Source organism: Sus scrofa, chromosome 8, assembly GCF_054392235.1.
Source record: "Sus scrofa isolate SSC_HxYL_T2T_F1_AM1 chromosome 8, Sscrofa_HxYL_maternal_Yorkshire_Landrace_v2.0, whole genome shotgun sequence".
Taxonomy (NCBI): domain Eukaryota; kingdom Metazoa; phylum Chordata; class Mammalia; order Artiodactyla; family Suidae; genus Sus; species Sus scrofa.
The window spans coordinates 29,897,635-29,923,134 of record NC_139390.1 but is presented as its reverse complement, the minus strand read 5'-3'; the positions used below and the strand labels follow the sequence as shown (position 1 = coordinate 29,923,134).

The window sequence follows — 25,500 nt, the reverse complement described above, 5'->3', positions numbered from 1 at the left end:
CCTGAGTATGTTGTTACAAAATTTCCAAATCTTCTGATCAAGCCACAGGCTTTACAAATATAACAAAGTCACTTTTTTTTTTCTTTTGTAAAATGCTATACTTTGCAATCTGTGTTTTCCATAAAAGTACCAATTTTTGCTGTGTGATTCAGAAATCAGAGAAGAAATGGTGATAATATATGCTAAAATGAAAATTAGTCTGCCTCCTTTGATAAGCAAGAACTTTGTCTCTTCCCAGTTTGCCTCGTCTCTCAGGAAGCGCAGAGCTGTGCCCACTTGTGCTACCTGTTCTCACCCTCAGTTTTGTGAACCTGGCAATGTCATCTGTTTCCTTTCATTACTTTGTTCTTTTAAACTTTTACAATAACGTATGGCATTATGCTCTGTTGAAAGTGGCCTCGATTCTTTTTGGTAGATGGAAAGTTATAATTGATGAGAAGAAAATTTTTCCCTAACTAGTCACAGGTGCTTTTCTTTTTTCTTTTTGTCTTTTTAGGACCACACCCACTGCATATGGAAGTTCCCAGGCTAGGGGTCGAATTGGAGCCACAGCTGGCCTGCACCACAGCTACAGCAACACTGGATTGGAGCCACTTCTTCGACCTACATCACAGCTCATGTCAATGCTGGATCTTTAACCCACTGAGCGAGGCCAGGGATTGAACCTGCGTCCTCATGGATACTAGTCAGGTTCTTTATGGCTGAGCCACAATGGGGACTCCCACAGGTTCTTTTCAAAGCCTGCCTTCCACGATGCTATCATGCCTCCCTCTAACTCACTGGTTGTCAGCCCTCCTCCTGAGCCGAACTGCTGCAGTATCACAGTGCTGGGCAACAAGCATGTTGCGCCAGAACATCAGGTGCAGCAGAAAGAGTCCTGGGTTTGGAGACAGCAGACCTGGGTTCTTGTTACAGCTCCACGTACGAGGGCAGTGATCTTGGACAAGTCCCTTAAGCTCAGTTTCCCTTCTGCACATTGGGTATAAAATCACATGCTATACCAACCACCTTGGGTTCTCATGATGTAAATGAGCCGTCTCCACGTGTTTTATAAACACTGCAGTGATCCTTCTGTGTCCGCACCAGACTGCAGATTCCTTAAGATCAAGGACTACATCTTGTTCATGTTTGTGTCCCCAAGGCTTGGCGTGTTGACTGGAACTGAAGAGCAGAGACACTAATTTACTCACTGTTTTCTTTCAGAAAAGTTCTGCTGGTGTCTGTTTGTTTACAAACCTCCACTCGTCAGCAGATCTTAACTGAGGACCTTCTGTGTGCTTTCTACTATCCCAGAATATTTAATTGTGGAAGAAGTACAGAGGACAAACATGGAGAAATGAAAACCCATGTGCGTGCACACACACACACACACAGACACACACCATGAGAGCTGTAAATGTCAGAGGTCACAAAATGGTGGCTTTAGGGCTAAATCAGCCTTTGGACATGCTTTCTTTGGCTCAAACACAAATTTTAAAAATGTAAACCAATAATTTAAAGCCCAGAGATATGAATTTTACTTTGACATTGTGAACAGCTGGTCACACCAGGCCAGGTCCCTCCACAGCTGGCAAGGCAGCTACAGCTGTTTCAGGCATGTCCTCGACAGGCCACCCCAGAGGCAGCCTGTCCCTCCCTGCTATCCCCCGAACACCAGGGCAGATAGGAGCTGTCATTTGTGATCACATTTATTAAGCTTGCCCTTAGGCAGTAGCACTTACTGCAGGCCAGGTTCTAGTCTAAGCTCTTTGGCCACCTCTCCATCTAGATATGTACCTGTGAATTACAGGGAGGGAAACTAAGGCACAGTCAGCGGGGGTGGGGGGTGGGGGTGGATCCAGGATTCAACCCCAGCCCTCTGGCACCCAGGTTCTTGTTCTTAATCACTCAGCAGTGTTGTATCTCAGTGGGAACAGGATATCACAAATCATACCTGGAGTTCCCGTCATGGCCCAGTGGTTAACGAATCTGACTAGGAACCCTGAGGTTGTGGGTTTGATCCCTGTCCTCACTCAGTGGGTTAAGGATCCAGCATTGCCATGAGCTGTGGTGTCAGTCGCAGATGCGGCTTGGATCTGGCATTGCTGTGGCTGTGGCAGGTGGCTACAGCTCCGATTGGACCCCTAGCCTGGGAATCTCCATATGCCATGGGTTCGGCCCTAGAAAAGGCAAAAAACCAAAAAAAAACCTAACTTCCGTGCAAGGTTGTGTTGGGGCCTCTTGTCCAGAACATTATCTTCTGTCTAATTAGAGAAAGATTCACAAAGGAAGTGATCTTGTAGCGTTTTAAAGGTAAAAAGAGTCATTAGTCCAGGCAGGCTCAATGCACCGTGTAGAGCCCCCACTGGAGAGCTGAGCACAGGCTTGGCTGAGCTGCATGAGGCCACAGACCGAAAACATGAAGGGACTGAGGTGTGGCTGCCCAGACCTGGAGCTTGCATCTGATACCCCAGGAGGCTGGACTGCCCTGGGCAGGATAGGGAGGCAAGCGATAAGGTCGAAGTCCAACATGATGCGTGGTGTGACATTCTGGTGTGACATTCTGGCAGGAGTGCTGCTGAACTTCATTCATTGCTTTCACAATAGAAGCCCATCGATTTTGTAACACAGGTGTCCCTATAGTACTGGCCTGACTGTTTACTTCTGCTTCAGTCCCTGAGCATGTGAGCAAATACTTCAGGCTCTACAACGAGCAGAAACTTGAGACAGAGCTTATCTTGTAATGCAGGGTTTTGCATCATATCCAGGGTGTGGTGTTCCTTTAGGAGGCAAGTTCAATAATTACGTGTTTACAGATTGAGCAAACAGTACGTGAGCCCTGAGAGGTCTCAGGATTTATACTTTTAAGAGCCCAGTCAACGATTTTTTTTCAGCTGATCAGCATGCTTAAGGATGAAGCAAATGGTCATGATATATTCAACATGTGTGTCTGTGTGCGCACACCTGTGTTGTGTATTTACACTGAGTAGTTATGTGGCACCTTGTATTTAACCATACTTATTTACAAAATAGCCTAGGGGAGCTTGGAGATGTTAAGTGAATCAATTAAAGCTAATTCAGGCAAGCTCTGGTCATTGACCCACCCAGAGTGTCCTTTCTTGTCACATGTGACCTAGTAAAGAAAGCATTTTGTGTTTTGGCTGTAACTTAACGATATAATGTAGTGACAAAAATGAATGTTAAAGGAATTAGGGTCACCTAAACTGCCTTCTGTAGAAAATAAGAACGCCTATGAAACAGTTACACTCTTTCTTCTCTCTCTTTTTTTTTTTTTTTTTTTTTTGTCTTTTTACTTTTTTGGGGGCCGTTCCTGCAGCATATGGAGGCTCCCAGGCTAGGGGTCTAATCGGAGCTGCAGCCACCGGCCTACGCCAGAGACACAGCAATGCGGGATCCGAGCCACATCTGTGACCTACACCACAGCTCACGGCAATGCTGGATCCTTAACCCACTGAGCAAGGCCAGGGATCGAACCCGCAACCTCATGGCTCCTAGTCAGATTCGTTAACCACTGCATCACAACAGGAACTCCACACTCTTTCTTCTCTTGCTCTGTTATTATTTCTCTCTCTAGGAGAGAGTTTGGGACCATGTTTATTACTCTGTCCTTAGCAGGGCTTGTCAACTACTGTCAGACAGCAAGTGTTTATAAGCATCGGTAATAATGAATCGCAGCCCGCACTCCTAATCTCATGCTAATCTCTGTTTCCCTGCTTTGCTGCTCTTAGATAATTTCTTTCATTTCTATTTTTGCATTTTCAAGGACCACGCAAGGCAGACTAGTTATGTGATTCAGGACTTTTAAATACATTCGAAATATGGCAGTCACTTGTTGTTCTTGATAACAAACCTAAAAGCAAGCTTTCAAGCTCTGACTTGTCCTCTCCCTCCTCATTCCAGCTACCACAGACTGAAAGAGAAGGGCTTTGCCATTATCTGCTGAATTGGGCTGCATGTCACTGCTGTCTGTAGAAGTGGTTTTAGGATGCAGGTGCTGGTTTGGGGGCTGCCTTTGCTGTGATTTTACATGTCTTGTTTTCACTGCTACACTAGCTTCAAAGACCAGGGAATATCTTGGCTTCTTCTGGGGGGTGGTGAGGTAGGAAGGGGCACACCTTGGATTGTTAAGTCCCTTTGAGGTAGATGCCACCTGAGTCTGGCCCTCCTTTGCGCCGGTCGTTCGGGTGTTCTGGACTTGAGTTTCTGCTCCTTTTGGAATGGTCATCAAATGTCCACCTACAGACTTTTGGTGCACTTAGAGCTATGCTAGGAGAAGCAGGAAATAACTTCCCAAAGGATGTGGTTCCTGCCTCCTCGAGAACTAGAAAAGGGAAGGTCGTGGTTGGACCAGTAACCCATCCTAGGTGAGTGTCAGTTTCCTTACTTGTTAAGTGTGTGTGTCAGACAAGATTGCCTCTGATCCCTTTCTCCTCAAATATTCTATGAGCCAAAGAAGGCTGAGAACATCTAAACTGAGAATTCCGTAATCTTAAGAATTTTCTGGAAAAAACATGATGGTGGCATGAGCCAACAAGACTGAGAGAATTTGCAGTCACATGGAATTAAGGATAAACCCAGTTCTGCCAGGTCCTTGCTCTGGAAACATTAGTAAGACACTGCTCTTTGAACCTCAAGTTTTTCCTCTTTAAATGGAAATACTGCTATCTGCCTAGCAGAGTTATTGCATGGATTTCATACACATGCATAGTATATTTTTGGTGCTACATGCATAGGAGTCACTCTGTAAATGGGAAATGTTACTCTGATGACAGTAATCTGTATGGTTTGGGGAATAGCTAAGAGTTTGGAAGAGATTAGATCTAAGGACAATGACACATGAAGAAGTCTTTGACGTTGAAGTAGGATAGAGAAGCTACCGAAAGAAATGATGCCAAGGATGTGGTGAGAAGTTGAGGTGAGGGGTGCTGAAAGGCAAGATCGCTTATTCACTTATTTCTAGCACTTGCTGCAGATGTAGATATTTTTGATGATATTTTGATCACATCTCCTCATGATCAGTGCGGCCTTTTGCCTGTCCAGCATGTCATCTTCCCGACGCAGAGTCATTCTTTGCATTCAAAGATGGTGGCACACTGAGCATGTATGGATCATCCTGCTAACTGTGATGGAAATATAGGTGTGTCTGAAAAGACCAACTCAGGATCAAACCCAAATAGGCTCCAACACCCACATACAGAGATTGGTTTTATTTTGTAGCTCCTATCAGTGCATGTAGTGCCTGTCACTGTTACTGTTTCTGCCAACATCTGGATTCTTGGCAATTTCACCTTATTTTAGATCTTCTCCACCTGGGCTTCTCTAGTGTCAGGAGATTTGTGGCTTCCTGGAAATTCTTTGCAGAATGGCATGTATATAAGCGTAGGTGCATTTGGGGGGCACGGGGGAAGGGGACCCTGGCCAGAGCAAAGGGATCAGACTCGAAAAAGCCAAAAGCTGGTGTCTTGGACTAGGAAAGAGTTAAAATGACTTCACAAGATGAAAAAATGGTCTAACGCAAATACAGAGAGGTCCCCGAATACCTGGGTGCCTCCACAGCTTTTCTATGTCCCCACCTTCTCCTTTCCTCCAACAAACAATGCAGTGGGCGAGTCCCTTTGGCAAGGTTTTCACAGTTTCCAAGCAGCTCTTTCGGCCATGATTGTGAGTCGGGTTGAATGATCTGGAGGATTTCTGGTGAGTGGATGTGGAGACTCTGCGCTTTCTTCATTGTCCCTAGAAAAAGCGCGAACAATTAAAAACTTTAACAAACCAATTCTTTAGGAAGCCGAAAGAGGCAGAGAATAAAGTTTCCAGGGAAAGAAATGAAAACTGATTCTGACAAGAGCAACCTAAAAGTTGACAGTAAAAGTGGCAGGGGAAGACTTTTCAAGGAAAAGAAGGGAGAGGGTGTGTTATCCAGATTTCATTTGCAAAGAGAAGCAGCCCTTTGTGCCCGACTTTGCCTCCAGGCCAGCAGGGGCCACAGGCCCCGCCCTTCGGAGGGGTGGGGATCCTTTCAGTCTTCCTCCTTTTTCTCTTCCCCCTCCTCCTTCTCTTTCTCTCGCTCTCTCTTTCTGTATTGCTGTCCGTCTGTCTGTCTGTCTGTCTCTGTCTCATCTTTTAAAGGTGAAACGTTTATGGTATCACCGGTGTTCGGATTTGGAACATTTTAAGGAGATGCTCACCGCCACGAATCTAGATGAAGAAAGGAAGTGAATTTTAGTTGAACCTGTTTTGAAAATACAGCACTTCTCTTTTAAGAAACCAAGAGGAAATAAATAACTAGATAGAATTTGTTGAACCTCTGGGAGTCCAGAGCTGCTCTTCAGCTCTCCGAGAGAGCCAACAGTCCAAAGTTCGTCATTCACCAGAGTATTACATAGATGCAATGATTCGATTAGATGCCGGACATAGAAGTTGCTCTTAGAAGTTTAACTTTCTCGTCCGGGAAACAGACCACACATATGTGGAACAACTAAGGAGAATAAAGTGCAGTCAGACTTCTAAGAAGGGAATGCTTAAGTGGGCTGGAAGAATGCATCGGATCAGCCACAGACAAATACTGAACGTCAGGAGGGATATGGGTAAATAAAAGTAGTGGTTTCAAATGATGGAGTACCATCAGCAGCCAGGAGTATTGAAATAAATCTATATGAAGCCACATGGATAAGTCTCAAAATACTGTGGAATGAATAAAGCAATTTTTAGGATGTGTATAATCTTATACCACATAAGTAAGAAAAACACGGAAAATAACATCATTTATTCTGAGTGTGTGTGTCTCTTTAAGGATCTGGAAGGAAGCACCTTGAATCATCATCATCATGGCTCCTTTTTGAGGCATCAGGATAAAGATGCCAGTCAAAGGTCTCTGTAGTTTCATCTGTTTTGTGCTGGCTTTGCGTTTGGCAATGCACTCTGGTGACTGGGAGTCTAGAGGCCCAGCTTTCTCCTGCAGAAAGCAGCTGAGGGTTTTGTAAATGCCTTGCCTTCTCCTAATACACCACGTGACTTCCTGGTAGCCAGGGCCTCTCAGAGGTCCCCAGAGCTGGGTCTCTTCCATTTTTTTGAGGCTTCCAGCGTAGTAATAAATGAAGAAATGCCAAGAGAATGTTACAACCAGCAGAGCACATTTCAGTGTTTTATATTTGACCATTAAAGTTGTGGGTGAGTCCTTTCTTTTCCATCCTGTTGGGGGTATCTCTGAGATACCGTCAATAGTCTATTTTATGTCCCGAGCCAATCGATAGTCTTCCTGCTGCACTCCTCCAAGAGGTCCCCCAGGGAACCCGGAGAAGGCTCTGCGTGGAGCAGGCTGGTGGCCCCATAGTGGGAGGGCCTGTGAGGGCAAGCCCCAGTGCCTTCCATCCTTCCCCAGGGTCCAGTTTTCCCCAGGCCTGGCATTTGCATCTATAGCTTCTTGCCTGCAAAATGGGTTGTTTCAATTCCATGCACATGTCCTAGAACATCAAATGGAGACAATGTTATCTTTCCAAGCATCCTCCTCTTCCTCCATCCAGGGCATTTAAGGTCAAATGCACTCTGTATCAGCCCTCCCACCCAATGCTGCAGCCTCCCATGTCCAGAGAGAATTGGCGCCAAATGTATCACTACAGCTTCAGAGATGTAAAATGGCCAATGATTTAATTTTTTATTTTCAGTTTTTTGGACTTTTTAGGGCTGTACCCATGGCATATGGAAGTTCCCAGGCTAGGAGTCGAATCGGACCTGCATCTGCCAGCCTACAGCACAACCACAGCAACGCCAGATCTGAGCTGCATCTGCAGCCTACACCACAGCTCAAGGCAACACGGGATCCTTAACTCACTGAACGAGGCCAGAGATGGAACCTGCATCCTCATGGACTCTAGTTGGGTTCTTAACCTGCTGAGCCACAATAGGAACTCTCGTGTTGTTTTTTTCACTAGGAAATGTTTATCCTAAGAAGAAGTTGCAAAGGGGCATAACCGATTAAAATGTGCATCTACTTCACTTTATAAAAGGGCCAGGGATTTCATCTTAAAGTCTTTTGCGGTTGGTGAAATTCTCATACATATCTAGAAAAGTCGATAGCCTCAGCCAGTTATGAGCACACTTTGGAAGCATTTTGAGCTGATCTCCCTCCTTTTAATACCATATCAAGAGTTTAATCTAAAGCGTTCTCATTGTGGCAGCACTGCTAATCATTTGAAAGAATACATTCATCTAAACAAATACTACACTCTAAAGAGGACCAAATGCTAATGCACATTTTATTGGATGAAAAGACAAACAATATAATTATAGTTGAATTTCAGGGAAGCAAAGGTAGTAAAACAAAGTTTACATCAGAGCCCAGGGCCGGGTTCATGGTAGCCGTACATTTTTCGAAGTTTGGAAAGTTCCACCAGACTCACAAAAGGGAAAATGTCTATCAGTTTTTCTTTTGTTCTTTTCAGATTCTGTTCAAGGGCACACAGAGCCAGCAGGTTCACCCGAAAGCTATTGAGCATTAGCTGGAACACATTATGCGGGGTGAATTTCTTCTGGAATGTTGCCAGGGGTTTTTTATGCTTCTGTGGTAGGCATTTCTTGAACATTGTCATTTAGCCAAGCAAAGAACATTTGCTTAAAGGATAGAAAATGTTTAAAAATTCTTGTTTGTTTAAAAGCAGGTTAAATAGCAATATGATCTTAGGGCAGGGCAGCGAAAAGCACCTATTTCTCTAAGTGATCTGATTAGGTTATTTAACTTTGGGGATTTAAACAGATTCATAGTTTCTTCTAAAATAATTATATATTAATACTGTCATCTAGAAAGTGCAGTGCCTACTTTTCTTCGATGTGATTAGTTTTTTTTGTTTTTGTTTTTTTGCTTGCAAAACTGAAACTTCTCTTTGGAGACTTCTCACATGTTTGTGTATACAGGAACTGCTAGTAAGAGCTAAAAAATTGGAGGTGCATGTTCATGCTAAAATAGGATTTCTTTTTTCACTTGTACTTCCAGGACTATGTCATAAAAAATAAAAAAAGGAAAATGTGAAAATATCTTTAAGTTGGAGACAGTAAGATTTTTAAAGTATTGCAAGTTTGAGTATAAATCCCAAGTTCAAATTTTGACACGTACTAATTGCAATACATAAACATCTCCCCAGAAATTATTCCCTAATGAGGAATAAAATCTGATCCCAAACCATCTCAGTTTAATAAGGTTTAATTAATAGCAGAGTTCACCTCATATTCTCTGTTAACTCCAGTGATACATGAGAGCTCGCTCCTAGGTGTGGCAGGGAAGGATCCTAAATGTAAAAATTGGAATTTCATCTCTGCCATTTACTGGCTGTGTGATCTGGGGTAAGTTACTTAGCTTCTCTGAGCTTCAGGATCCTCATCGGTAAAATAGGAATAATGATACCTATCTCATGGGGTTGTTGTGAGGATCAGAGATGTTTGTAAGGCGTCTCAACAGGGCCCAGCATTTTGTAAAGGCTTAAAAAATATTCATTGCTTTCTCATCGTCCCCAATCCATAAGTCAGTATAAGTCAATTTGAAGATTAAAACACAACTATGATCTAAGTTAGAATTGTGCTGCTTTACTGTTAGGATCTTTCTGGTGGCTTCATTTTATACTCGGACTTTACATATACAAGTTTCTATAAATATTCTTTAAACCAAGTTAATCTGTTTTTATTTTGTGAAGGTAGGGCTTTTTTTTTTTTTTTTTTTTTTTGTCTTTTTGCTATTTCTTGGGCCACTCCTGCGGCATATGGAGGTTCCCAGGTTAGGGGTCTAATCGGAGCTGTAGCCGCCTGCCTACGCCAGAGCCACAGCAACGCAGGATCTGAGCCGCGTCTGCGACCTGCACCACAGCTCATGGCAACGCTGGATCGTCAACCCACTGAGCAAGGGCAGGGATCGAACCTGCAACCTCATGGTTCCCAGTCGGATTCGCTAACCACTGCGCCACGCCACGACGGGAACTCCAGGGCTGGTTTTGATATAATGCTTGGAGAACTAAATGATATGCAGGAGAATTTTTTTTCTCTAGGGGTGACTCTATCATGAAAATGCACTCAGTAAATACAGTGCTACCTTCTCTTACTCAGTATTTAAATGAACTCCTAGGGGAAAATATGGCCATTCTCTGTTTATACCTAAATTCTATGGAATTTGCGCCTCCTCCTGCATTCAAGTTGGGGCTATGATGTTAAACTTGGCTCCCTCCAATTGAGGTTTTGTTACATACTCGGTGCATTCCCGCAACCGAACCCCCCATCTGTAACCTGCACCTGCAGTTCACAGCATTCAGCCCTGAGAGCTCTGTACATCCGGGGCACTCAGGTACCCATGAGCTCAGGCTGTGAGCTTTCATGCTGCAGTTTGTCGGCTAGCTTAGGCACTGCAAACATGTGTGCTTTCCAGTTTCTGCAATTTTGTTTTGGTTCTTTAAAAACAGCTCTTCCCCCACCCCTGGCACATCACCATTTCTCCAAGGCGCTCATTGTGAGATGGGAAGGCTGGTGTCTGTCATTTGCATTCCAGATTGAAATGAACAGAATTGAGACTCTCTCTCTCCTTTTGGTGCCATGACAAACAAAAGAGGATATGAGATATATTCTTTTTTTTTTTTTGGTAAAATGCAGAAGTATCAATTCCAGGAGATGTTGAGTTTTCCTTATTTACTTTGAGTTGTTTGTGTAAACCCTGGCCCCGTTTTGGAATAGACATGTAAAGTATGAATTCGGTGGAGATGTTGGGAGAAAAAGTGGGGATGTGGAAAAACTATTTTTCCCATTTGCCACAAGGCATTTAATTCCTGGAAAGAATGTATATATTGGTATAAATAAAATATCTTGGTCTTTGGGGCCAGCATTTGTATTGCGTGTGTGTTAGAAGTCTCGCAGTGGCTGGGTGCAGGGCTGTGCACTTACGGCTCTCATAGCCTTGCTTCTGTGGTTCTTCCCCCTGCAGAGCAAGCTCTTCAAAGCCAAGTGGCTTGCTGATGGACCAGAATCTGTAGATAAAGAAGAACTGATAAAGAGTTCCTGTCATGGCTCAGTGGTTAATGAATCCGACTAGGAACCATGAGGTTGCGGGTTCGATCCCTGGCCTTGCTCAGTGGGTTAAGGATCCGGCGTTGCCGTGAGCTGTGGTGTAGGTCACAGATGTGGCTCCGATCTGGAGTTGCTGTGGCTCTGGTGTAGGCCGGTGGCTACAGCTCCGGTTTGACCCCTAGCCTGGGAATCTCCCTATGCCGTGGGAGTGGCCCAAGAGATGGCAAAAAGAAAAAAAAAAAAAAAAAAAAAAAAAGAACAGATAAGATAAACAAATGCATGACAATTAACAACTTCTTTTACAAAAACCATTAAAAAGAATGTTAGGGAAGAGTGTGGCCAAAGTAGATTCTGGATTGAGGCGTAGAGCTGGAGGAAGATGTGGTATGACATGGAAGGGGGGCTTAAATATTTTAAAATATTTCTTGGGAGGATAGTACTGCATGGCTGTGGTTCAATATAATGCTTTTTAACACTATAGGTTTGGGGGAGTTCCCCGGTGGTCTAGTGGTTAAGGACTCAGTGTTATCACTGCTGTGGTGAGGTTCGATCCCTGGTCCAGGAACTTCCACATGCCGTGTGCATGGCCTAGAAGAACATCGTAAGTTTTGGTTAAGGTAAACCATTAAAATTTGGTGAGTTTACAGCTCAGGCATCAGCCTTACTTTCCACCTTCCCTCTTTCCCCCACCGTCTTCTTCCTCTTGTCCCCTCTTCTCTCTTGCAGTGGGACTTGTCTTCTTCAAGATGCTCATGAAGTAGTAAAGGAGGCCTCCAGGCAAAAAAAAAAAAAAGAAAGAAAAGAAATGCAGCTAGGCCAGAGTGGAAGGGGCTCTAGAGAAAGGGTATGTGACCTGCCACAAAGGGAACTCAGAAGCTCAATCCGGAAGGGCTTCACGGCAGAGGCGTCCTGCAGATGACCAGACAAACAGGAAGTGAGGAGGGAGTGGTAGCAATGGGATCCTGTGGAACTAGCTCAGGCAAAGGGGAAAAGCATATCAACATGAATAATAATGAGAGTGCCGAGCACTTGCTGAGAGTACAGCTCCCTGCCAACTCTTTTTCATGGATTATCGCATTGAATTCTCACATGCAAGTTTGGGGGCAGACTTTATCCCTATTTTAAGCAAGAGAAAATTGAGGCAGAGCAAGGTTATGCTGCTTGTCTACAGGTGCCCAGCTACTGAGCAGAAGAGCGGGGATCCGAATCCCAGGCTCTCAACCTCTGCAGAAGGGGTCTGCTGTTTGGGGACTGTTGAGCAGCTTGATAGAAATAGAGCCCAGTCTGCTTCTTGAAGATTTGGTGGAAAACTGCTTTATCTGGGGAGTGATACATTTCCTAATGACAAATCCGGTCAGAATTTACAAACGGTTTTTGTTTGTTTGTTTGTTTGTTTGTTTGTTTTGGAAGGGGGTGAGGAATGGGAATGTGGAGTAAAATTTCAGTTTTAAAAACGAATTGATTAATTACTTTGTATTCTTTTGCTTCTATTTGTATGGAAGCAAAAATTCCTTTAGAATTTCCTTTTTTTCTAGGTATGTGTGTTTGTGAAGGGTCACCTGGAGACAGCCTGGATGGGAGGCTGAGGTGGGGGATGGAAGAGGGGAGGGGATGTGGGGGGCCGCATACTTGGGGACCAGGGGATGCTTAGGAGACCACTCTCATCTCAGGGAAAAGAGACTGAGACACTGATGCTAAGGCAGATGATGGCTACTGTTAACCTGAGTACTTACCATGGGCCACAATGTCCTCGTTTCATCCTCACAGTGGCCGCATGAGATAGTCACACTCTCAGGGTACAGATGAAGAGACTGAGGCTCTCCGAGGTTCAGTAACCTGACTAATGTCACCCTGCAGGTAAGAGGCAGAGCCGAGATGCGGATCAGGGCCTGTCTGATTTCAGACTCTTAACCCTGACCCCCCGACATCACGCTATGTCAAGCGAGGGAGCCAGACGGAGGAAGGTGCAGGGCTCCTTAGGTGTCACCCAAGTGTGAGGATATCTAGGAAAAAAGAGAGATACATACATTTGGAGCTTTGGAAGTTGACAGATGCCAGAGTCCAAGGGAATGAATGGATAGAGGAAAAAAGTTGGGTGAGGATGATGTTGGGGGAACCCCTCTATGGAGAGAGATGAGGCTGGGTATGAAAGACCCTTAGAGGCAGAAACGGGGGATGACAGCTTTACTCCTGGGCTCCATGACTCATCCACTGGTGACAGTGGACAAGCCCCTTACCTGGTTCACTTCCATCTGTGACAACGAAGAAAATAACCCACTTTTCCAGATGGCTTCACGGGATGTTTTGTGACCATCAGGGAGGTGCTGGACATCCACACGCTTTCAGAACATGCCTTCAGAGCTGTTTTACAATATATTTACGTGTATGAAGGCAAGAAGGGAGCCGGGGTCTGAACCCCACAACTGAGCGGAGGATGCTGAGGGAACAGAGCTGTGAGCTTCTAAGTGGAGCAAGGGGGAAGTTTCTAAGATGGCCTGGCTTTGGATGGAAGCCCTGGAAGAGATAACTCTCTAAGGAAGATTCAAAAGTAGGACAAGAGAGAGGAGCGGGCAGAGAGGAACAATGAAGAATCTAAGTGAAGAGGTTGGTGCCACAGGAGGAGGCTGGTCTGGGTCCCTAAGGCAGGGGCTCCTGCCCCACCTCTGACCCTAACAGCCTCTTTGCCCTTCAGCACACTGGCCTCCACCTTCTGGGCCTCCGTCTTCGCCTCTGTCAAAATGATGCACTTGGTTAGTGTAGACAGAACCCACGGTCCAGAGCGGGAGTGACAAGCACTGCAGCCTCTTACCCCTGGTCCAGTGCTCTGTGGAACCCTGGGCCAAGCAGGACGGGGAGGCCTGGAGAACAGAGGGCAGGCTGAACAAGTGAAAAGTCCATTTGGTCTGTGCTGGGGACAGTGCTTTCAGGCCTCTGCCCCAGGCCTGAAAACCCAGGAGACTCACCCCCCAGGACACTGTGAGGTCCAAGGAAAGGCCTCTCTGGAATTCCGGGGACAAGGCAATCGCTCATGCAGTGTCAGCCGTGTGGCCTTGCCCCTCTGGGCCCGTCCTGGCCCGTTGGGAAAGGTCTTGGCTCTGTGAGGAGGCTGAAAGAGGGCGCCCTGGGAGTGGCCACATGCTTCTTAAAGGTGACTCCTGGGGTCTGGGCCAAAAAGAGGTTTTGCACAGGAAAGGGGGTTCACAAGAGGGCATGCTTGGGAGGCATTGTTTAAGGCTTTAAACCCTTGTGCAGGCAAGAAACCTGAGCTAGGCGCTGTAAGTTACTTTGGAGATATATTTGTATATATTTATCTTGTGTGTGACCTGAAAATGCCTTCCCAGGCAGCATTTGTGTTTTTGAGCTCCCAGTGTGTGCCTCCTGGGGAGGATGGGGTGGGGGAAGGGATTCTGCTGTGGACAGACAAAAGTGGGGATGCACTGGCTTTGAAGACTGAATTTCCTCCCTTTTTAGGCTTGAGGTGTAACCAGAGACTAGTGTCAACAAGGAATCTGGCTCAGGAACGCTTTTGTTTGCAGCTCTCCTTGGGGCGTGACTTGCTTCTTTCAGAGGTCAATGAATTGTAAATTCTGTAATTTCAGGTTCTCCTGAACCAGGGTAGGGGGCACTTGAACAGGGGTGTTGGTGGTGTCACTTAGGCATCTAAGAAACTTTTGCTATCTGTCTGTAAGACCAGATGGGACCATGTGGAATTCTGCCATTCACAGGGGAGAGGAAAATATACGTGGATTCAGGTGTGTTTACGTCTGAATTTGTTATAGCGAATGGATCTGTGTCAGATTTCTAGAATAAGGTAATTATCTTTTTTTTTGCTTTTTAAGGCTGCACCCGCAGCATATGGAAGTTCCCAGGCTAGGGGTTGAATGGAGCTGTAGCCACTGGCCTACACCACAGCCACAGCAACTCAGATTCTGAGCCTCCTCTGCGACTTACACCACAGCTCACGGCAACGCCAGATCCTCAACACACTGAGCAAGGCCAGGGATTGAACCGGCAACCTCATGGTTCCTGGTCAGATTTGTTTCCACTGCGCCACATCGGGAACTCCAAGAATAAGGCAATGTCTTAAGTTCAGACAAGCAAAAGCAATAAAACCAGTTCTTTGGTATGCTTGATTATACTTTTTTGATTAAAACTATTTGTTGTGGCCTATGAAAGTATATACCCTTCCTGTGGGGAAAGGTACCAAGCTGGGAGCTTCTAAAGGTCTTAATCATTTTTCTTTTTTTAAAACAATTTTGTAACTTCTTTATGTTTAATTTTTTCATTTTAAGTTTTTAAATTGAAGTATAGATGACATAATATTAGTTCCGGGTGTATAACATAGTGATTTGACATTTATATCCATTGCAACTTTTTAAACTTTAATTTTTGTTTTATGTTGGAGTATAGTTGATTTACAGTGTTGCATTAGTTTCAGGTGTACAGCAAAGTGTACAGTTATACATATACATACATCCATTCTTTTTTAGATTCTTTTCCTATGTAGGTTATTATAGAATATTGGGTAGATTCCCTGTGCGATACAGAAAGTCCTTGTTAATTATCTATCTTGAATATAGTAATGTGCATATGTTAACCCCAAACTCTTTGTTTATCCCTCCCTCCCACCTTTCCTCTTTGGTACCATGAGTTTGTTTTCTATGCCTGTGAGTCTGTTTCTGCTTTGTGAATAAGTCCGTTTGTATCATTTTACAATTTTTATTTATTTATTTATTTTGCTTTTTAGGCCTGCATTTGTGGCTTATGGAAGGTCCCAGGCTAGGGGTCCAATCGGAGCTGCAGCTGCTGGCCTACACCACAGCCACAGCAATGCCAGATCTGAGCCGCGTCTATGATCTAGACCACAGCTACACCAGATCCTTAACCCACTGAGAGAGGCTGGGGATTGAACCCATGTCCTCATGGATACTAGTTGAGTTCATTACCGCTGAGCCACAACAGGAACTCCTGTATCATTTTTTTAGATTCCACATATAGTGATATCATATGATATTTATCTTTGTCTGAATTACTTCCCTTAATATGATGATAATCTCTAAGTCCATCCATGTAGCCGCAAGTAGTATTATTTCATTCTTTTGTATGGCTGAGTAATATGTATATATTGCAAATTGATCACCATGATAGGTCTAGTAACTATCGGTCACCATACAAAGTTATTATGATGTTATTGACTCTATTCCTTAGCCTGTGCATTACATCCCCACGACTTACTTATTAAATGACTGGAAGTCTGCACCTCTGGATCTCATTCACCTATTTTTGCCCCTCTGGCAACCACCAGTTTCTCTGTATCTTTGAGTCTGTATCTGTTTTGTTTTCTTTGTTTGTTTCCTTTTTTAGATGCCGCATATAGGTGAAATCATACAGTATTTGTCTTTCTCTGCCTGACTTATTTCACTTAGCATTGCACTCTCTAGGTCTATCCATGTTGTCGCAAATGGCAAGATTTCATTCTTTTTCATGGCTGAGTAATATTCCAATGTGTATATAGGTCTTAAACATTTTTAATCTCCATTTCCTCTCCTATACCCTAGGATTAACAAAGGACCTGCTGTTTATTTACTGAAGCAACAAAAACCTATTGAGCATTTACCTTGTTCCAGTCACTGTTCTAAGGGCTGGGGACACAGAAATCAAACAAGCCATTGCTCTCTCAGAACTTACAGTCTCCTGGGTTGGGCCAGATAATAAAATTAATATGCCATATAGTCTATCAAGTAGCAAGACTTGCTTGGAAGAGGAGTGACGAGGGCTGCAGGAGAAGGGGAGGAGCAGTATCTCTGAGGAAGTGGAGCTGGAGCAGGAGGGAGAGAGTGAGCCCTGAGGCCAACTGAAGGAAGCACCTCTAAGACAAAAGGGGTGTCCACAGAGGGAGCAGGGAAAGTTATAGGGGAACAGGTCAAAGGGGATCTGGAGGCAGAGGCTGTGCAGACTTTGTGGGGCTTTGTGAGTTCCTACGAGGACTTTGGATTTTACCCTAAAGGAGATGGGAAGCTTGTGGAGAGTTTTCAATAAAAGTAGGGCAGGATGGGAGTTCCCACTGTGGCTCAGTGGTTAATGAACCCAACTAGTATCCATGAGGACACAGGTTCAATCCCTGGCCCCGCTCAGTGGGTTAAGGATCTGGCGTTGCTGTGAGCTGTGGTGTAGGTCACAGACGTGGTTCGGACCCCATGTTGCTGTGGCTGTGGTGTAGGCCGATTGGGTCCATAGCCTGGGAGCCTCCATATGCTGTGGGTGTGGCCCTAAAAAAAGAAGACAAAAAAAAAAAAAAAGTAGGGCAGGATGATTCTGGCTGCTGTTTTAAAAATAAACTGAAAGGGCAAAGATGGAATCATGGAAACAGGATATGATAATCTAAGCAAGAGATGATGGTAGCTTAGACTAAGGATTTACCAGATTCTAAATATTTTGAAGGAATAACTGGAAAGATTTTCTGATGAATGGAATGTGAGCCTAGAAAGAAAGAAGCAAAGATGAGTCAAAGTCTTAGGTCTGAGCAGCAGGAGGAATAGAGCTGTTGTTTACTAAGATGGGAAAGGCCAGGGGAGGAACAGGTTTGGAGCTAGGAGACCCAGAATTTGGTTTTGGAATTAAACCTATCAGACCCCTAGTAGAGAAGTCTAATAGACTGTTGGATACATGAGCCTGGAATTCAGGAGAGAGGATGGGTTAAAGGTATAAACTTGGGAGTGGCAACGCGTTAAAAAAATTGAAGCTATGGATGCGATAAGGTCACCTAGGAAGAGAAAGTAGAGGTGGAACAGAAAGAAACCCGAGGCTGAGCCCTGGGACTCCAGCATTAGTGGTTGGGGATATGAGAAGAACCAGCCAAGGTGATGAGGAGGAACCAGTGAGGCAAGAAGAAAGAGGAAAGGGGAAGGAGGGGAGAAGCTATTTCAAGAAGGGTGTGTCCAACTGGGTCAAATGCTGCTGAGAGATCAAGTACAAAGAGGACTTAAACTTCGTCACTGAACTTGGAACATGGAAGTCATTGCCGAGTTTCAAACTGAAAGCAGTTTTAGTGTGATTGTGGGCAGGAAAACCTGATTGGAATAATTTCAAAACAGAGTGGAAAACTAAGTGGAGATAGTGATGATGTGGCTAATTTTTTCAGGACATTTAGTATAGAGAGAAGCAAAAAAAAAAAAAAAAAGAGGTGGTTGCAGGAGGGAGTCATGTCTATCTCTAATATGGTCCCACAGCCGGCTAGGAGCTGCTTTTCAAACAGGAAGGTTGAAGGCACCTTCAGAGGAGCCTTAGGTGTCTACACTAAAGCTTCCCTACGGGGGCTTGCCAGAGACTCTGCAAGCATCCCGGTCTGTCACAAACACCACTAGCATCATTGGATCGGCCAGATCGTAAGAGCCAAGGGCACACTGCATGGCAGCCTGGATCTACTGCAGAGCCCTCTGTTGCTGTGGGCCCCTTTCCAAACATCTTAAATCACCCAATGCCTAGGATGGGGCAGTCTTCCCGATTACAGGTTATGTTTTTCCAAAACTCAAAGGGGTTCACCCAGCGCTGGATTTCTTTCTCAGTAGTAGTAAGCCCAAAATGTAATAACTTGCTCTTTAGCTGCCAAGGGGGCTGTCCTCACATGCCTTAGGTCACTGAGCCCCTAAAAACTTTCTCAAGGGGACCCAGGTTGGGGGGTGGGGTCTGAGAATGGACTCCGATCTGGAAACTATGGGCACATCACCTTTCTCCTTGATAGCTCTTGACTTTTCTTCCCTTCTTGTTATACAAGTCATGTAGCACCTTTATTGGCTGGTGATCTTTCCGAGGAACGCCATGGTCTACTAGCCATCATCAAAACCCTTGTGGGTGGAAGCACTCAGGTTGTCCCTCTGGCCTTCCTGCCTCTTGCGGTTTATGTCCACCTTGACTGTGATGGTTGAGCCCTGACCTCTGGACTTTGTCATTCTGGAATCCCATCATTCCTACTGAGACGAGGGAGGCCAGTTATATGGCAAACTCACCTCTTCTCACCCTGGCCTACAGCGGACAGTCGTATCCAAGCTTCTCAAAGACGATCTGCCCCTCACTGACATATTCCTTCTGTTTTGGTCTTTTTTTAGGGCCACACCCACAGCATATGGAAGTTCCCAGGCTAGGGGTCAAACTGGAGCTGCAGCCACAGCCACAGCAACATTGGATCTGAGCCATTTTGTGACAGCTCCGTAGCTCATGGCAACACTGGATCCCTGACTCACTGAGCGAGGCCAGGGATCAAACCCTCATCCTCATGGATCCTAGTTGGGTTCATTACCACGGAGCCACGACGAGAACTCCACATTTTCCTACGACCTAGCTCAGGGAATGTCCTCTGACCCTCCCAGGAAGCTTAAGTCTCACATAAATCTCTTCTAATATTTTTGTCCCCCCTGAGCATCCTGACCCCTTCCTCAGTTTTCTGCCATGGGACCACAGCCTTTCCTGGAGTTTCCTGTAAGGTATCATCATGTCCAGGCTGCAAGGAGCCATTGAGGAACACACACATCCTTACTCTAAGGGGTCCCAGGTCAACAAACTCTTTCTTGCCTTTGTATTCTGCTCCTTTCCTTCCCCTTCTGTTTATCATCCTTGAACTGGCTCCCACATGTGTCCCCCTAGTTCATGCTGACACATGTTAGCCAAGTCCTGAAGCTCTTTTCTGAGTATAAGACTTTTCCTTCTGACCCAGGCACTGTATGTCTCCCCTTGGGCTACCTGAGACCTAACCCCAGTTATTGGTCCAGAAGCAAATGAATGGAGTCAGGGGCAGATCTTGAGGAAGGCAACATCGTTTTGTCATCATCACTGTCAAGAATCAAGTCTCACCCAGATCTGGAGAAGAAAACAGAAGCAACGTTCTGGTAAATGTCAGTCAACTAATGGAATGTTTTGGTGGAAGTAAGAGAAGCCAAGGAATGTACCCTCCAGCTTCAGGCTTCTCCCTGTAGGATTGGGAAGAAGTTGGTAGTGGCCAAGTATAAATTAGGTCAAAGACTATGGGAAAGAAGTTCAGTGAGCTCCATTTGGTGGGTTTTCATAGGTGGTTGTGCAGTCCTAGGACTCCGATTCTTGCAAGCGAAATGGCATTATTGATTCTTTCATTTGTGTATTCATTCAACATTTACGGCAAGCCTCTTATGCTAGTTACTCTGCTAGGTACTTGGGTTCAAAGACAAATACAACTCTGTCTTTAGTTTTCAGAAATTCATAGTGGGGTGGGAAGTAGACAGAAATGAGACTTAACTTTTATCACCTTACACGTGCTAGAATAGAGGAACGTACAGGCTACTATGGGGACTCAGATTAAAAAAAAACAAAAAACAAAAAAAACCCCAAAAAACAAAAACCAATAACTCTCTTGCCTCATGTGTGTATATACACAAAGGAAGATGCATATGACGACTTGTCTAGTTTCTTGTCCTGTCACACTTCCATTTGTTGTTTTTAGAGCCACTTGACTGAAATAGCTGGTTGGGAATAATTTTTAAGAGTCCTGGTTTGCTAGCTCAGAGCAATATGAAGTCAATCTTCCTTTTTGTTCTCAGCATCTATGCATAATTTCTTAATCAATTTTTGTGACCCATCTCCTTTTGCCCCCCAATTCCATTGTCCTAAATGTCTTCTCTCCTTTTCTCCCTGTTGTACTCTCACAGATTCTTCAACTCCCTCTTGCCTAAAGCCCAGACTTTTGGGCGAGAGCTACTTAGTTTTCTCTGTACCTGCCTTGGGAGAAAGGCAAAGTATCTTAACAGGTGCACAGGTAGCATCTTAATTATTTAATTTCAGCCTTGTATTGTTTCCAATTTACATATGAGGCCCAGGGAAGTTAAGGAATTTGCCTAATTCACACAACTAGAAAAGAATAAAAAACAGGATTTTGAATTTAGATCCAATATTCAGAGCACTGACTCACACCTTAAAGGCTCTCAGATGACCGGAGTTTCTAAAGCATTCAGTCACAAAGCCTTTCTATTCACAGTCTCCCAGGAGTAGAAAAAAAAGCATTACAAGACTGCCTTGTACTTTTACGATCTCTTCAAGGATCCTCTCTCCACTATGTGCCCTCAGACTCATAAGGAACTTAGATCTCTCCTCTAGTGAATGTAAACCTAGAAGTGGAATTCCTGTGTTGTATAAAATGCACACATATATCTCTGCTTAGTAAATATTACCAAGTATGTATGTATGTGTGTGTGTGTATGTATGTATGTATGTATGTATGTATGTATTTTTGCTTTTTAGGGCTGCACCCATGGCATATGGAAGTTCCCAGGCTAGGGGTCAAATCAGAGCTACAGCTGCTGACCTATGCCATGGCCACAGGGATGCAGGATCCCTGACCCACTGAGGGAGGCCAGGGATCAAACCTGCATCCTCATGAATGCGAGTTGGATTCGTTTCTGCTGCACCACAGTGGGAAATCTCCCAAGCAGTTTTTTAAAGTGATTGTGTCAGTTTACGTTTCCATCAGTTGTGTATATGCTGATTATCCTCATTGACATGTGGTGCTGCCAGTTTGAATTTTAGCCATTCTGGTGAGTTTGTAGTAGAAGCTCATGGAGATATTAATTTCATTTATCTGATCATTAATGAGGTTGAGCATATGATTTAATAAGTATAATATAATAGGTATATAGATAGTTCCTGATTTATGATGGTTCGACAATAATTTTTCAACTTTACAATGTGTGAAAGCTGGCAGTTATTTTCTTTCAGCACTTCGAAGCTGTTACTCCATTGTCTTTTGGCTTCCAATGTTGCTATCGAGAAATTAGCTGTCAGTTTAATTATTCCCTTCTTTGATGGCAATCTTTTTTCTCTGGCTACTTTTAAGATATTTTGTTTATGGATTTTAGCAGTTCTCAAGCACCTGGGTTTTCCTTTAGTTCCAGTTTTGTGTTTCTTGATCTATCAATTTATGTATTTAATTCATTTCGGAACAGTCTCAGCTGTTAACCCTTCAATAACCTTGTGTTGTACTTAAGGAAGTTTTGGCAGTCTAGAAAGGTATTTTTCTGGAGCAGTGGTTCTCAAACTACTATGCATCAGAATCATTGCTGGCCCACACTTTCAGAGGCTTTGATTCAGCAGGATTGCATTTTTAAATAAATTCCCAGAATGATGCCAAAGTTTTTGGTCTGGGCATCACGTTTTGAGGAGCTTTGTTTTGGCACATCCACATTTCTGATAAATAAAGTATTGTAGTGCTAAAGAACCAGGAGTAGGAATATTTAGGAAGAATATAAAGTAAAATAAAATCCAAATGCTTTACTATGATATCAAAGGCCCTGCATGATGTAGCCCCTGTCTATCTCAGCCACGCTATCTCACATTGTGTTTCTTATTTTTGCATTGGCTTTCACTCTGGCCCTCAAAGACACCAAGCTCATTTCAAGGCTGTGCTTTTTGTTCCCTATGCTTGGGGCTCTTTTGTCTTAGATCATGGCTTTCTTTGTGTCATCACTGAAGGCATTTCTCCAAATGTCACCTTTTCAGAGAGGTGTTCTCCACCTAAAGAAGCCATTCTCTGTCATGCTTCTGACACTCCTACTCTATTCTTTTCATGTCACATATCATGATTTGAAATTGCCTTTTTATCTGCTTGTTGGAAAATTCCAATATAGCAGACGTCTTGTCTCCTAGGTTATTTTGCTGTCTTCAGCCTGGAATGGGGCCCAGTGTGTTGTAGGTGCTCACTAGTTATCTGTTGGCTGGAAGCACCTGTGTTTGGCATGAGTCTCTTTATAACTTGTTTCTGGGGGAAATGAAGGGCACTGAGGAATATGAAATATAGTCTGTCCTACATCTGCCTGCCCACATGTTACAGCCAGGATTCTGCCTGGCTTATGATGTGAAGGTAAGGGATCTGTACTTTCCCCTGCCCCTGCTGTCTTCTGCATCCTTGGTTGCCTCATAAGAAGACAAGATGGTGACTTGGGCAATACTTTTCACCATCAGGGATTCCAGAGAGTTGCTAAATGGGTCACTGTTTCATGCATCTAGAACACTCCTCACTTGTATAAGTGATTCTTTGCAGGATGGCTAACCTCTGCCCAGTTGTCCCCAGCTTCAGTGGGGGAAGGAGAGCTGCTTTCCTACCTCTGTTGAGTAGGCTCTGTGTCAGGTGGGCTCTGTGGTTGCTCCTCTCAGGTACCCCAGCTGTTTGGGGTCCCAGATCAGGAATGGACCTGATTGATCCCTTTGGAGAATAAATGAGCCACTAAGATGAACAAAGAAGCCAAGCTGCTTACTCGCATACCTTAAAGTTGTATTTGTTTTCCTCCCAATGGTTTGCTCATTAATCATTGAATGCCTGGAATTCCTGTCATGGTGCAGTGGAAACGAATCTGACTAGGAACCATGAGGTTGCAGGTTCAATCCCTGGCCTTGCTCAGTGGGTTAAGGATCTGGTGTTGCCATGAGCTGTGGTGTAGGTTGCAGATGTGGCTCACATCGTGCATTGCTATGGCTGTGCTGTAGGCTGGCAGCTGCAGCTCTGATTTGACCCCTAGCCTGGGAACCTCCATATGCTGTGGGTGCGGCCCTAAAAAAGACAAAAGACAAAAGACAAAAAAAAAAAAAAAAAAAAAAAGGAATTGAAGGCCTGTGACCCTGCTGGCTGCAGACAACACCTGACATTCTCTCTGTAGACAATTGTTGGTGATCTGAGCTGACTTACCCCCATACCCTCACTTCCCCATGGCTCTGCCCCTGGCATCTGTTCTTGGAAGGTTGGCATTCTTGTAGCAATCTCAGGCTGCTGCCATGAGTCAGAGGCAAAACCAACATGGCTTTTTGTAGGGAATTCAGGAGAGAGCCTCATGGGCTAGCCTCTGGCTTTTATTGCTGTTTTCCTGAGGTTTGGGGGAGGTTCTTTCCCAAATAGGGAGAATTGAGAGGCCTTTCAGTTGGGGATGCTCTGGACCCCCATAGCACTAGGATTGAGAATATTTATGTGGATACATTTCATATTTTATCTGTCGTTTAGACAGTCATAGAGAACATTCTAACCACACTAACTTCTTTCACTTCTGCCCTTTATCTGTGTTAAAGCCAGTTAAAGGCACTGGTACTTGATTAGTGACTTTGGTGTTGCTTGTACATCTTGTTGGGCTAGGAATGAACTGAAGATGAATTTGACAAGATGCAGAGGTCATGGGTGGGAGGCTTTGGCAGCTCCCAGAGGAGCTGCCTTGAGGGTTTTTTTAGGCCATCTCTTTCTCTTCTAGAGCTTTCTGTGTTTGTGTGGGAGTTCGCACAACTTATCACCTACTCTCTACAGGCACTCCTCCCAATTAGGTACTGGGGGTACAATGTCCTTTGCCTTTAAGGACCTCAGATTCTTATTGGGAGAGGGGTCTGTGGTGGTGACTTCAGAATGGCTATAAATTCTTTTTTACTCCTTCCCTTAGGTCTGTGCTTGTTCTGTCTCAAGCTTTGACCAGTAGAATGTGGTGGAAGCAATGCTGTGTAACATCCAAGGCTGGACCTTAAGAGATCTATATCTTTGTTTTTTGTTACTCAAAATGCTTTTTCGTAGAAGCCAGCCACCATGTAAGGAGCCTGTTTACCCTAAGACCCCCATGTCATGAAGAAGCCCAAGCTAGCCACATGGAGCAAGAGTGTGAGAAGACTGCTGAGGCACTGCACTTGTGAAAGAATCCTTCTTGGGCTTTCTAGTCTGTCAGGTGCCTAAATGATTGCAGCTGAGTGAATGATCTTAGCTGATGCCATATGGAGCAGGAGAACCACCCAACGAAGCTTTACCTAAATTCTTGACCCATAAAATTGTGAGCAAATGAAATGGCTATTGTTTTAGCCCATTGGGATTAGGGTATGTTTTCATGAAGTTCTAAATAATTAAAACATCCACATATATTCTTGATGGAAGTATGCGTAGGATGTTATAGGTGCACAGAAGCTACCTGAGGCAGCGTGGGGATGGGAGGATGGTGGTGGATGGCTTCCCAAAGGAGGCTTGGTTGAGTAGACTCTTCTCTAAAGACCTAGATGTGATCCAGGCTTGGGGGGAGGGTAAAGTGTGTCCAGATGCAGATGAATTGAGCAAAACAGCGTGAAGGTGACTAACAGCATGGTAACGTGTGAGGGAACTTTACCTCAGCGTGAGACAGGGAGTAACGGACGAGGCTGCAGAGGCAATGACCATCATGGTAATGAGAATAGAGAACATTTTTTGAATATGTGCTCCGTGCCAGATATTGACCTGAAGTTTTATATATATCAGCTCGTCTACTTCTCACAACAACCCTATATGTTCATTCCCTTTTTGCAATGGAAGAAGATGAAGCACAAAGGAATAAGTGACTTGCTCAAGGGCACAGTGGCAGCGAGCACAGGTAGCAATCTGAACCCAGACAAGACCTTGGAGAACTTGGTCTTAAAGAGCTTGGGATTTATTCTGTAGGCGATGCGACGTGACCCAAA

The 25,500-nt window shown here is 44.5% G+C and overlaps 1 long non-coding RNA gene across 1 annotated transcript in view; it reads left to right on the top strand.

Moving 5' to 3' along the window:
- Positions 1-25,500, top strand: part of LOC100510918 (uncharacterized) — a 188,342-nt gene that overhangs the window by 33,653 nt on the left and 129,189 nt on the right.